General features: G+C 47.1%; 1 protein-coding gene across 5 annotated transcripts in view; it reads left to right on the forward strand.

The window, feature by feature from the left end:
- PRAG1 (PEAK1 related, kinase-activating pseudokinase 1) overlaps positions 1-12512 on the forward strand; it is an 80326-nt gene that overhangs the window by 18173 nt on the left and 49641 nt on the right. The window contains exon 1 of one of the 5 annotated variants that reach the window (XM_082204568.1): positions 10052-10229. The exons of 2 other annotated variants lie outside the window; for them this stretch is intronic. The gene's annotated coding sequence lies outside the window, so the exon portion shown is untranslated. Of the gene's footprint in view, positions 1-10051; positions 10230-10295; positions 10407-10911; positions 10935-12512 lie in introns of those variants that run through there. 2 more of the 5 variants (XM_082204570.1, XM_082204572.1) reach the window with 2 other exon arrangements.

Raw genomic sequence — 12512 nt, forward strand, 5'->3', positions numbered from 1 at the left:
CAAGGAACTTTTATGTTGGAAGAAGTTCAGGAAACGCCCACTGACGGATTCTGCCAGTGACTGAGACAGACGCGGAATCAGGACTGTCCAGCCAGGGAAAGGTTTATGCAGGCAACCTCACCGAGAGTGGTGGCAACTTACGCACAAGCAACCCCCAATTCCCTTTACAATGCCATATTGACATTGTTCGTCATTAAGGTGCCACAATTGTTGTTCTTGAAAAGTAGGCCAGGCTGAGTTGTTGTGGGTGGATTTGAACCCAGGTTTCCCCCGTCTAAATCTGACACTATAACCACTGCACCACACTAGACAGAAAGCATTTTACTTAAGGTGGTTTACCGCAAAAATCATGAGAACGTTGTCATAACAATGCAGCTGAATCATTTAAAACCCAACACAGCAGAGTCAGCAGGAAAGTGGCTTTGAGTCAGTGATTTTAAACAGTGCCATGGGTTTGGCAAAATAAGAAGGCTTTAACTTCCTCCCTCAACCTAAACCTTGGATAGAGAGAGTTCCATGGCCAGCCCTCCACTGTAGCCAGCCACTTCCCAAATAAATAGCAAAGAATCAATGTTGGGGTGAGGATGGAGAAAGAGGTCTGCTTGACCACAGCTGCCTAAATCCATGATCTCAGGAAATGGAAGTGTCTCTAGAAAAGCTCCCCAAAATCCACACTTGGGTAATACCTTTATTAAAGGTAAAGGGACCCCTGACCATTAGGGCCAGTCGTGGCCGACTCTGGGGTTGCGGCACTCATCTCACTTTACTGGCCGAGGGAGCCGGCGTACAGCTTCCAGGTCATGTGGCCAACATGACTAAGCCGCTTCTGGCGAACCAGAGCAGCACACGGAAACACCATTTACCTTCCCGCTGGAGTGGTACCTATTTATCTACTTGCACTTTGACGTGCTTTCGAACTGCTAGGTTGGCAGGAGCAGGGACCGAGCAACGGGAGCTCACCCTGTTGCAGGGATTCAAACCGTCAACCTTCTGATCGGCAAATCCTAGGCTCTGTGGTTTAACCCACAGTGCTACCCACATCCCTTGAATACCTTTATTAGGACCAAGCAAAAAGACTCGATTTGGCAAGCTTCCGAGTTCTCCACAACTTTTCCGTAATGACCTTACACACATTCTGCATAATCCAGGCAGAAGCCACAGTTGCCTTCATATAATCAGGCAGGGGACACCCGTAGGCTGAGGCCCGAGGCTGCATGTGGGCTGTAATAACAGGCTATGCTGCTGAGGTGCTTTCAGTCTCTGAAAGTATGGTACAAGATGCATTTTCAGTTATATTACTTTCTGAACGTATTGAAGGACCCATTCTTCCGTTGAGAAGCTCAAAACAGCAGCACACAAGAGTGCTTCCAGACAGCAGTTTGGTGTGGAATCAGTGCTGTTCATGTTCTAAAGTGTTTTGCATTGTCTACCTGATGTTCCTGCCATCAAGGAAGAAAAAGAAAGGTTGTCCTTTGTCTTCATTTAATCTGGATTTAGCCTTTCCATGGAAAGTCAATGAACAAAAGTAACCTGTTAAGCATCCGCAATAATTGCTGGTGTGGATGTGTGTTAGCACATCCTTTTGGAAGCTTCCTTATACCGAGTCAGATTATTGGTCTATCTAGTTCAGTGCCTTTTACATTGATTGGCAGCTGCTCTTCAGAGTTTCAGGCAGGAACTCTTTCCTATGTGGAGAACCTGGGACCTTCGGTTGTTTTTTTCTAAATGGTTTTTTATTAAGTTTTACAATTTTATGATCCTTACAATGGCATTATCTCAAAGAAAAAGGAAAAATACAATTCTCATACTCTCCCCCCATGACTTCCCTCAACTTCCTCTTCTGGTCCTTTACCTATTAACTTCTCCTGCTTATTTTATTAGGGACGCGGGTGGCGCTGTGGGTTAAACCACAGAGACTAGGACTTGCCGATCAGAAGGTCGGTGGTTCAAATCCCCGCAACGAGGTGAGTTCACATTGCTCGGTCCCTGATCCTGCCAACCTAGCAGTTTGAAAGCACATCAAAGTGCAAGTAGATAAATAGGTACCGCTCCGGCGGGAAGGTAAACGGCGTTTCCGTGTGCTGCTCTGGTTCGCCAGAAGCGGCTTAGTCATGCTGGCCACATGACCTGGAAGCTGTACGCCGGCTCCCTCAGCCAATAAAGCGAGATGAGCGCCACAACCCCAGAGTCGGCCACGACTGGACCTAATGGTCAGGGGTCCCTTTACCTTTATTACATTCTTTAGATTACATATTGTTCTATTCTTATTCTTTTTATACCATAATTGTTTTCAAATTGCCTCTTATACTTTATTATTTCCCAATTTTTACATCTTAATCTCTATGTTCATTTTGTTAATTGTGTGTACTCAAACCCTCCTAGTGAGTTCACGTCTTTACAATGTTTCTGTAAGTACAACATAAATGGTTCCCAGTTTTGTTTTTTTTTGAATTCTCTATTGTCTTTGTCTCTAAGTTTTCCCCAGTTAGCTTCACCATTTCTGCATAGTCCATCAGTTTTTCTTGCCATTCTTCTTTAGTTGGTATCTTGTCGTCTTTCCATTTTTGGGCTGGTAATATCCTGGGACCTTCTGCATGCAACTCAAATGCTCTGTCACTGAGCTGTGACCTTTCCTCAGTTTTGGCAAGTGGTATGTCATGTACGTAGTAATGTATTATCTTATTCCTCACCACTCAAAGACATCCTAGCTATTTGCTTTCTGCCAGTCCAAACAATACACGTGTGCCCGTTTCCAATGACTGTCCCATGCTGAAAGGTGAAGGTAAAGGACCCCTGACAGTTAAGTCCAGTTGCAGACGACTCTGGGGTTGCGGCGCTCATCTTGCTTTAAAGGCCGAGGGAGCCGGCGTTTGTCCGCAGTTTTTCCCGGTCATGTGGCCAGCATGACTAAGCTACTTCTGCCACAACGGAACACCGAAACCAGAGCAGCACACGGAAACACCGTTTACCTTCCCACCAGAGCGGTACCTATTTATCTACTTGCACTTTTGGGCGTGCTTTCGAACTGCTAGGTTGGCAGGAGCTGGGACTGAGCAATGGGAGCTCACCCCGTTGCGGGGATTCGAACCGCCGACCTTCTGATCGGCAAGCCCAAGAGGCTATTTGGTTTAGACCACAGCGCCACCCGCGTCCCTGTCTCATGCTGAAGGCCTGCCCAAATTCCAGCAACCCAGAATTCCAACAATCCCTTTTATTGTCACAATAATCCTGTGAGGTACCTGTGAGGCTGACCAAGATCACCTAGTGAACTCCAATGACTGAGTAGCGGCTTGGACTCAAAAACAAGTTCAACACGCTTATTAAACCCCACCGCTTCTGATTGATGGCTTAGTGAACTGAGGGTTAGGCGGAGGGCAAGGGATGTTTGTGAAGCTCAGATTTTCCTCAGAATTTGCAATTGTTTAGCAAGCTTTTGGTTCCTATTTATATATATAAAAATATCTGCAGGTCACTTTGAGACACTGGTTAAAAGCAATGAGTAATATCTTAACAACAACATACACCTAGAAGGACATAAAATTCATTGGTTATTCATATTAATTGTATAAGTCACGAAAGTACTTCAGCAACAACAACGCTGGGATTCAATCCATACAATTTATTTTGCCCTGACTTGATAAAGGGTTCCATGGAGATGAGCTATTTAATATTCATAAAGCTTTCTGCACACAGATGTTAAAGAAAGGCTCGAGTGATTAATTGATTGGCCACTGTTGAGCTAGCGTGTAACTGGAGAATTACCTTTGTTGGAGTAGAATCAGAAGCCATTGGAAGGTTTTGTCGGAAATCTAGTAAATAAAAGATTCCCATGTCTTAATGACACAGTAGTGTTATTGTGCCCAGTGGTTCAACAATTTCTCTGGAGAACTAAAGAAAGGCAAAAATGCAAGATGTGATATTTCTGTTTCAGCATCCTTTTAGTGAGAGAGATGGGGAAGATTTGCCGCCGTTGTTACACCATCATAGTGGCAGCCACAAAAGCCAAATAATAAAGGGTGGCGTGGGGAGGTGGGCATTAAAGAGACTTCAAATATGGATTCTTGAAGTTAGTGGGGCTTAATTGTCATGGCTTCACCCAGAGTGCCAGGGGAATGGTAGCTTTGTTAAGAGGCAGAGAACTCTGCCAGACGTCCCAGCTCCTACACAACAAGTAAACAGGTTGGAACCACTTGACACTCTTGGCTCACTCCCAAAAAAGTTCCGGGAATTGTAATTGTGTCATGATGATACATATCCTTAAAACACTGTTTCCCAAAGTTTTGAGAGCTGAGCCACATTCTTTTTCTTTTCCTTGAGTGAAATTGAAGGCACACTTCGTTCCTACCCCCCCAAAGGATTTACATTTTCAGAGGGTGCAAAATAACAATAACAATAACAATAATTTTATTTAAAATAAAAAAAATTCCTTCCAGTAGCACCTTAAAGACCAACTAAGTTAGTTCTTGGTATGAGCTTTCGTGTGCATGCACACTTCTTCAGATACAAATAATTTTATTTGTATCCCGCTCTCCCCGGCCAAAGCCGGGCTCAGAGCGGCTAACAACAAGTGAAAATAGCACAGCATACATAAAATCACACAGTCAATTGATTAAAATACATTCTAAAATCAATTCAGAATCAAATTAATGGCAACCATTGGGTTAGACTTCTGTGAGGATTGCAGAAGGGGGGGGGGGTCAGACTGTGCCTTGGCCAAAGGCCTGGTGGAACAACTCCATCTTGCAGGCCCTGTGGAAAGATGTCAAGTCCCGCAGGGCTCTAGTCTCTTGTGACAGTGCGTTCCACCAGATTGGGGCCATGGCCAAAAAAGCCCTGGCTCTGGTTGAGGCCAGCCTAACCTCCCTGTGGCCCGGGATCTCCAAGATGTTTTTATTTGAAGACCGTAAGGTCCTCCGTGGGACATACCAGGAAAGGCGGTCCCATAGGTACGAGCGTCCTAGGCCATATAGGGCTTTAAAGGTTAAAACCAGCACCTTAAACCTGATCCTGTACTCCACCGGGAGCCAGTGCAGCTTGTATAGCACTGGGTGAATGTGATCCCGCGGCAAGGACCCCGTAAGGAGTCTCGCCGCGGCATTCTGCACCTGCTGGAGTTTCTGGGTCAGTCTCAAGGGCAGTCCCACGTAGAGTGAGTTACAATAATCAAGCTTGGAGGTGACCATCGCGTGGATCACAGTGGCTAGGTCAGGGCGAGAGACGTAAGGAGCCAACTGCTTAGCTTGGCGGAGATGAAAAAATGCCCCCTTTGTTATAGCTGCAACCTGCACCTCCATAGAAAAGGAGGTGTTAAAGATTACACCCAAACTCTTAACGGACGGCGCTGGCACTAATTGCGCCCCCGCAAGAGATGGGAGTTGGCCCCCCAATCCCATATTGTCCCAACCCAGCCAAAGGACCTCTGTCTTCGAAAGATTTAACTTCAACCGGCTCCCACGTAACCATCCAGCCACAGCTTCCAAAAGTGAGAATTACTCTAGGGCAAGCCCCTGTTTTGTGCAATTCCCCCTAATTAGAAGGAAGGAAGCTCACAGAACTGATTCATGCATCATCTCAAAGGGAGACACCTTGGAGGGCAGGTAATTCTGCTACACCTCTGTTTCAGGAATGAGGCGAGCTCAGATCAGTGCATGCAAAGAAACAGGGGGCTGCCTTCTCTAAGGGCAGGTACTGTGAGCTCACAGAGCTTTTAATTACTTCATTAACTTATTTTATTTGTAATGATGCACTAGCAGTTCCTAGAAGTAGGCATGGATGAATCGGTTCATTTTGGTTTCTCAATTTTCCTGTCTTAAATTCAGTTCTCCATTTTTCTGCAGCAAAAAATTTGTTGTATGTATTGTATTGTTGTATGCAGTTTGGGCTCCCATGCAGATTTTTGCAAGCTCTTCTCCCTAATATATTTTTTTCATGTTATTTTAACTAATGCATGCGTTTTAATGCACAATTCCCCCTAAGACAAATTTCCCCTGTGTACACATTGGTTGAAGAAGTGCATTGCAACATTCAGAGAAGCGTGAATTTCATAGGAAGTTGTGTTCCATTCGCGTATTGATTTGATGAGTACAAAATAGGTAGTCTTTAAAATACAAACAAAATCAAATCTCTCCCCCATCTCCATCCAGGAGTACTTGGTTTGTAGCAAAGCCTGTTGAACTGACTCAAAACGGGTTTAAATCTGTAGTCTGAAGATGCAGCTGGCAGCTACATTCCCATTTACTCCCCCCCCCCCCGTTCTTTCATCTTACTCATTTGCAATTGCTTCCAAAATTTGCCCTTCCAGATAACGAAGTACAAAAACAAAGTATTCTGTTCTCTGATCCCATGGGGTTGTTGCGTCTCCCTGAAAAACGGCATATGAATCAGAAATTTTTATTTTTAGGTTTTGCTAAAACAAGCAAACTCTCTCCTCTTGCTGCTGACGTGCCCCTTTCCTTCCTGCTAAATTTCTAGGGAAATACTGGGTGAGTACATACATACAATGACATAGATTTCTAACTGTGGAAACTACAGTACTGCCTGTTTTCAAGGATAACTAATGAAGGATACTGCTTCAAAGGGAGAAGGTATGGGTTTATACCTAGACAGCATCTTAAAAAGCAGAGACATCACCTTGCCAACAAAGGTCCGTATAGTTAAAGCTATGGTTTTCCCAGTAGTGATGTATGGAAGTGAGAGCTGGACCATAAAGAAGGCTGATCACCGAAGAATCGATGCTTTTGAATTCTGGTGCTGGAGGAGACTCTTGAGAGTCCCATGGACTGCAAGAAGATCAAACCGATCCATTCTGAAGGAAATCAGCCCTGAGTGCTCACTGGAAGGACAGATCCTGAAGCTGAAGCTCCAATACTTTGGCCACCTCATGAGAAGAGAAGACTCCCTGTAAAAGACCCTGATGTTGGGAAAGATGGAGGGCACATGAAGGGGAAGACAGAGGACGAGATGGTTGGACAGTGTCCTCGAAGCTACGAACATGAGTTTGACCAAACTGCGGGAGGCAGTGGAAGACAGGAGTGCCTGGCGTGCTCTGGTCCAGGGGGTCACGAAGAGTCAGACACGATTAAACAACTAAACAACAACAACAACATCCTTGAATCAGTGGTGTAAAAAAAAGTGGGGGGGGGGACTCTTGAAAGAAATGCTAGGTCCCTCCAGCTGTTGTAGAACTACAACTCCCATCATCCTTAGCTAGCAGGACCAGCGGTCAGGGATGATAGGAGTTGTAGTACAACCTCTGGAGACCCAAGTTTGAGAAACACTGTGTGCTATTGCATTGGTGGAGGTGGACAAAGAAGGAGAGTTGACAAAGGGATGCTGAAAAAAACAACATGCTAGGTTGTCATTCATAACTTGGGATACAAATGGTGTTTGGGTCGGCTGTTTGTGTACTTTTGTATTTTATGATTTGATTTCCCATGGAGAATGGGCTTTGTGTCATATCTTGGATATGCCCGCAGGATATCAAGTGTGAGAGAAGAACAGCATTCATTGTGTGCGGATACTGCCCTGCAGTTCTGCAGTCTTTGCCCCTGAGCAAGTCATTTCCAGAGCATTGAATTTTTATGGGGGTGAAATACCTGTTGCTATGGGCCGCCTACAAAGCCAGTGCCCCAGAAATGGCAATGAGAAATTGGCCAGGAGGGCAGAGACAGATTTCATATTACCGTCTGCAGGGCAGCCATCCGATGAAGAACGACAGGGCCTGCTGAAGCTAGGAGTCACCAGCTGACGCCTCAGCCCCAGCCTGAGCACTAGGCCTTGCTGGCTCCAGTGGCAGTAGCAGCAGATGGGCAGAGTTGGACCCCTGGGCATGCCTCTGCCCTACAACGCGTACAGTAGAGAGGCAAAACAGAAAATGGCTAAGTGGTCCAATTCTGCTTCTTTGCCAAAGCTGTCTCACCCACCTGCCCTCTGCTCCTACCCTGTGAGGAATGTTTTTCCTGAGTCGTCACTTTTTCAGGAAGGAACAGGTGTGCTGCTCTCTCCCCCCCCCTTTGCCAATTCCCCACTTCCTCCTCCTTTCCTGGGATACAAATATGAATAACTATTTTTAAAAAACAAAGGGCATGTTAAAGATTCCGCCCCGCCTGGAGAAAACCGCTCCCTGTGAGATGACTGGTTTCCAAAAGCCCCTTCAGTCAGAGGGAGAAAGCCAGAAAACCGTAAAGTAGAAATGACAGAGGGAAGCCCTTAGATTTGTGTATCAAGTTAAAGGGACCCCTGACCATTAGGTCCAGTCGTGACCGACTCTGGGGTTGCGGCGCTCATCTCCCTTTATTGGCCGAGGGAGCCGGCGTACAGCTTCTGGGTCATGTGGCCAGCATGACTAAGCCGCTTCTGGCAAACCAGAGCAGCGCACGGAAACGCCATTTACCTTCCTGCCGGAGCGGTACCCATTTATCTACTTGCACTTTGACGTGCTTTCAAACTGCTAGGTGGGCAGGATCAGGGACCGAGCAACGGGAGCTCATCCCGTTGCGGGGATTCAAACCGCCGACCTTCTGATCAGCAAGTCCTAGGCTCTGTGGTTTAACCCACAGCGCCACCCGCGTCCCTCAGATTTGTGTATATAAGTCTGTAAATTGGTATGTGCAGATTTGCACCTTATGAGCCTTTTTACTGGATTTAGCAGTACCAGTGAAGGCAGGTATCTTCCCCATTTCTGCACTGGGAGACAGGATTCAGAAAGGGAAAACCACCTAGCCAATTCAATGCCCCAATCTAGATTAAGGATGCTACAATTTTTCTTGAAATTGCAAGAAAGGAGATCCCGACTTAACATCAGGAAGAACTGTTGACAACAGTGGAACGGTTTCTCTCAGGTGGTTGTGGCCTCTCCTTCCTTGTCTGCTTTTGCTGACATTCCCGCACTGCATGGGGTTGGACTGGATGACCCTGAGGGTCCCTTTCAACTCTACCCTGTACTGTTTTTAACACTTGATTGGGAGCCGCCCAGAGTGTCTGGGGAGACTCAGCCAGATGGGTGGGGTGTAAATAATAAGAGAAGCTGCTGAATTGCAACTCAATTACCAAACTTAAAACCATGGAGAGACCTGGTCTGAACAAAGACATTGGATTCTTATCTCATTATACATGACTAAGCCATCTTTCACCTTCTCACCCCCTGCCTTTTCCTGTAAGGCCTATTGCAGTCGTTAAGAGTCGTCAACAGGCTCATCTCAGCTATCTGCCAATCTCCCATTCCCACCACCCTTCTGAGTAATACCCCTCCCCACCTTCTCACTATATAGAAGGATCTGGCAACTTCTGTTTCAGTGTATCTGAAGAAGTGTGCATGCACATGAAAGCTCATACCAAGAACTAACTTAGTTGGTCTTTAAGGTGCTACTGGAAGGATTTTTTTTATTTTGTGTAAATAATAAATTATTATTATTACATTTCTATGGTTCTATTATTTTAAAGAAAAGGAGAGATCTCCTTTGGTCCTGAGACCTCCTCACTGTGCTATTTAAGAGTTGTTGGGAGAATGAAACCCTTGTGTTCTGTTGCTTGCAAACTGAGCAAGGAGGAAAGGGGGGGGAGTGCTCAAGAGGGGGAAATGGGGAAGGAGGGTGCAGAGGAGGATGAGTTGTGGGGTTACAGGGTGCGCTGGGGAAAGGGATCTAAAAAGGGGGTGCAGAGAGAAAAGGGGGCAAGGCAAACGAGGGGCTGCAGAAAGTGTGCGTGGTGGGGGGAATAAATGATAGTAGGGTGTGTTGTACCTTGCTGTGGTGCACCTGCGGGGTGAAACTAAGAAAAAGCCAATTGGGTGTGAAGAGAGGTCGGGAAGCACCTGTGGCGAGGCCGAGAAAGGCGAGGAGGGGATTAACCGAGACCCTGGCGGGGGGGGGGAGGAAACGCTCAGATGGCAACAGAAAGGCAGCGAGGCGCCTCCGTCCGAGTTCCTGAAATGCAAAGGCGGCCCTCGGCTTGTATATCATCGCATGTAAAAATCTCTCCCTGCTCCGGGCAGCGGGGTGTTTGGGGAGGGGGGAGGGAGGCGGGCTGCGAGAGGAGGGGCGATTTTGCGGCAGGAAGAGGAGCTGCCGCTGCTCCCTGCAGCCGGGAAATCCTCCTTCGCTTGCACAAAATACACACACCCTCGGCTTTGCCCGGGCGGCGATCCTTGCTCAGCCGGTGGAGAAGGGAGGTCCCCCTTTGGCACGCTAGGAAGGCTTGGTTTGATGGCGCTGCAGCCGGCAGTCTGGGAGGTAAGAGTTTCCTTCCTCGCCGCCGCCGCCATCCTCCTCCTCGCCTCTTCCATTCATTGCTGGTTTGCAGCCCCAGCAGTTGCGGGGTCCGGGCTGCGGCGCCGCAAAAGGGGGACACGGAGTTTCCTCCTCGCCGCTGCTCCCCAAAGTGACATTTGCCCATTGATTCGCAAGCAGGTAGGCGCGCGCGCGCTTCCTTTTGCGCTGCGGGAGAGCTTGCAGCGCGGGGCGCAGGGCAAAACTTTCCCCTGCAGCCTGGTTTGTGTGTTTTGTGTGTGTGTGTGTGTGTGTGGTCGGCCTCGGGGGGGTGGGTGGGCTCCCATCCGAGGCCGAGAGAGCTCATGGGAAGCGGGGACTCGCTTCGCCCAGCAGAAAAGGCCATGCGCCCCTCGCTTCCTTGCGCCTAGACGCGCCGCTTTCCTGGAAGAGTCTCGCAGGACTTCGAGGTTTTCTCTCCGTGCATTTTGCGTGGGTGCTTTGCTCTGCGACGCTTATACACACGTGTTGCGTGTTCCCCACCCCCGCAGCTGTTTCACTCTCTTCCGAGGTTCACGTGGCGAGCGCCGAACAACAGTAAGCAAGGTAGCCTTTTGTTAAAGGCTTCCAGGGGGTTGCATTGAACTGAATGCAGTGCGCTGCGTTTCGTGAAACGTGCCCGGCAGAGCAGATGGTTGGCCGATGGAAGTCGCCGGGCATTTCTTGCCAGTAAGTTCCCCGCAATGTTACAAGGTTGTCGTGGTTCGGCTGTTCCAGGGGCGAGGTTTTCTTTGGGTGAGCGGGGCAAACGTATTTCCTCCGAAGCACATGGCTTGCTAAAAAGCAAAGGGGGAAAAAGCTCTAGTAGCGCTGCCCAGACGTCTGACTGGACCTTGATCTTTCCAATATCCTGTGCTTTAAAAACCAGATTCCTCATAAGCTGTATAAAAGACGAGAGAGGGTTTTACGGAAAAGCTGTGAAAGTCCAGACTGTAATTAGATACGGTGCAATAACCATATTCCACGTTTCTTTCAACTTGCCAGTTGTTCCTGATCCTTTCCCATCTGCTTGTTGCAGGATTGCAGAATATACAAGTGTTAGTTGGTTTCTTTCCCTTGGTGTTTTTAGACTGCAACCCGACTCGCAGTGCCCTGGAAGGAAGTCCCATTGAACTCAGTGGGTTTTATTTCTGGGTGTACATGTTACTGGATCACAGCTCCCTTTTAAAAGTTACCAATTTCCTTGACTCTTCAAATAGTGCTGCTTGTCAGCCTAACATTTTACAACTGTGAGTACAAGCATTGTTAGGGTTTATTAATTACCAAAGAACCATATTATTGTTTTGTCAGGCCTTTACTAAGTGTGTGCCACAGAAAGGCAAATAGAGCCCACCATGCGTGGATTTCCTGTAGGGGCATGATACACCTGTTATTACTACCTGTCTGAGACTGCAATAAGGGGGAGGAGGGTCAAATATTTGACAGGCCACAGGGCGTGCCTCGCGGGCTGCATTTAGACTGGGGAATCAAGCTGCAAATCTGGTGTTACTGATCTTATACAGAGGATTCAGCTATACAGCTGCAGATGAAACGTTTTAAGTGTGTTGTAAAGTGCGTTATACAAATGTGACACTAGATGGCGCTGGTGAGCTATGAGAAATTAAATCTTTTTTTTCCAAAACTTTTTTTTTAAAAAAAGCGCATATTCACGTTTTTTTATGTGTAGATTCCACCAGAGTGTTTTGAAGTCAGTGCAGTGATCCCAGGGAATATCTCCTCCCCCCCAGCCCGTGATTGTGATCAGTGGGCATGATCCAACTGAAGCTTAAGTACACTTGGATTCTATTGATTCCATATCATAGAATCATAGGGTTGGAAGGAACCCTAAGGATCGTCTTGTCCAACCCCTTGCAATGCAGGAATATACAGCTGTCCCATATGGGGTTTGAACCTGCAACCTTGGCATTATAAGCACCATGCTCTTACCAACTGAGCTAAAGATGCTGGAAGATATGGAGAGTTCAGCAGGTTCTTAAATCCCCCATGGATATTTGCTTAAGATGGATTTTACCCCAATGTGTTAGGATTCAGATGATACCTGGATAACTGACTGCAGCTTGCTTCTGGACTTTAGACGGCAATCCTCACTGAACACAGGGGGACTTATTTCTGGATAAACCGTACAGAGAACTGCGCTGCTAATTTCCTACATTGTGGAACTGGCCCAAATAAAGTTGGCCCTGCTCCAGCCTCTTTGAAATCAGTGGGTCTTAGTTGATTTCAATGGGGCATAATTGCAGTTATTAC

Source organism: Podarcis vaucheri, assembly GCF_965113315.1.
Source record: "Podarcis vaucheri genome assembly, chromosome: 17".
Classification (NCBI taxonomy): Eukaryota; Metazoa; Chordata; class Lepidosauria; order Squamata; family Lacertidae; genus Podarcis; species Podarcis vaucheri.